This window comes from Eleginops maclovinus, chromosome 6 (assembly GCF_036324505.1).
Source record: "Eleginops maclovinus isolate JMC-PN-2008 ecotype Puerto Natales chromosome 6, JC_Emac_rtc_rv5, whole genome shotgun sequence".
Lineage (NCBI taxonomy): Eukaryota > Metazoa > Chordata > Actinopteri > Perciformes > Eleginopidae > Eleginops > Eleginops maclovinus.
Window position 1 is genome coordinate 1,986,794 of NC_086354.1, and position 1,982 is coordinate 1,988,775.

A 1,982-nucleotide genomic window follows, 5' to 3' on the forward strand; every position below is an offset into this window, starting at 1 on the left:
TCCGTCCACTCATAACTAAACTGTAAAACAAACAAATTATAATTCCAAAACTGCATTATACTCCTTAGTCTGATGTATGATTAGTATGATGGTAACATCCTCTTTTGAACAAGCAGCAGAACATGGCCCTGTGAGACAGGACTGAAGCCAAATTCAATCATTCCAACGTAAAGCCAATCATTTGTGCATGCTAACTTGCTAGCATGCTGATTAGCAACAGGTATCCAATCATCAAAGCTTCAAAAACATCACAGTTGATGTAATTACAATTAGTTTTGCAGGAATTTGGTCATAAATCAGAGTGGTTTGGTTCCAGTGTTGCCAGCGGGTTTCCAAGACTTCCTCCTTGGTGTGCTGCCTGTTGTTGATAGTCAGCTTTAGAAACGGGAAATGAGTTGGAGTGGAGAGAGTACAAGGTAGACAGTGAAGGTAATTGTTAGCTAATAACCGACAACAGCCGATGTGTTCTGAGATTACATTATGACCAATGTCATCTGACACTTTTACTCTTCACATGGTTTGCCTGCATACTAAAGTCTGCTCCAACTTAATTTATTAAATTCTACACAAACAGGCGATACCGGAACCACTGATGGAAAGTAACCAAGTTGTTTAGTATTGTACTTAAGTACTTTTTGGACATGTGTTTACTTTACTTGAGTATTTCCATTTAAAGGTCCCCTATTGTGCAAAATGCAGTTTTTGATGTCTTTTATACATAAACATGTGTCCCCGGTGTGTAAGGATACTCTCAAAGTGTCAGAAAATACAACCCTCTCTCTTTTCCTCCTTACCCACATCTCTAAAAATGGGGGTACAAACGAGCTGATCCAGATTTGCTTCGGTTATGAAGTCATATCAGAAATGTGGGCTGGCTTTACATTGAACTCCTGACAACGTCCCCCCCAGGTGACACCTTCTAACATATCGTCCCCTATACATTCGGGAGCTGAATCCCCTCTGCAGCACCTCTGTGTGTGTGTGTGTGTTCAGCAGGATGTCTGCAGGAGGGACTTAGAGTTGTTGTATATACAGTGGTATGCAAAAGTTTGGGCACCCCTCTGAGATTTCATGACAATTTGCTTTTCCTTTATAATAGAAGATCACAGCAACAACATTTGTTTTCCTACAAAGATGTAGACGTTTTAGTGTTTTCCAGACCAAAATTCTTAGGGTAGCATTACATAGTTTTATTATAATAAAATAAAATGCAAAAAATGGGATGTGCAAAAGTTTGGGCACCCTTATAAATAGCATTCATTTCAACACCTGTACGGATTTATAGCTGACAGGTTGCTGCACAAAATTGCTTTGATTAGCTCATTAGACCTTCAATTACAAAGACAGGTGGAACCAATCATGAAAAAGGCTATTTAACATAGGTAATAGCTGGCTGTGCCTGGCCTAGGTTCTTTCTTAGGGAGTGGCAAGATGGGGACCTCAAAACAACTCTCCACTGACCTGAAAGCTAAGATAATCCAACATTATAAATTAGGAGAAGGGTACAAAAAATGATCTGACAGGTTTAAACTGTCTGTCTCCACAGTCAGAAACGTAGTTGTGAAATGGAAGGCCACAGGAACAGTCCGTGTGAAGGAAAGATGTGGTAGGCCGACAAAAATAGGGGAAAGGCACAGGCGAAGGATGGTGAAAATGGTCACAGAGAAGCCACAGACCACCTCCAGAGAACTACAACAACATCTGGCTGCTGATGGTGTAGTTGTTCACCGTTCCACAATCCAGCGTACTTTGCACCAGGAAGAGCTCATTGGAAGGGTGATGTGCAAAAAGCCTTTCCTGAGTGTTAATCACAAGAAGAGTCGCATGAGGTATGCAAAAGCACATCTGGACAAGCCAGAAGCATTTTGGAACAAAATACTGTGGTCAGATGAGACCAAGATTGAGTTATTTGGTCATAACATGAACAGGTATGCATGGCGAAAAAAACACACTGCATTCAATGAAAAGGACTTGTTGCCCAC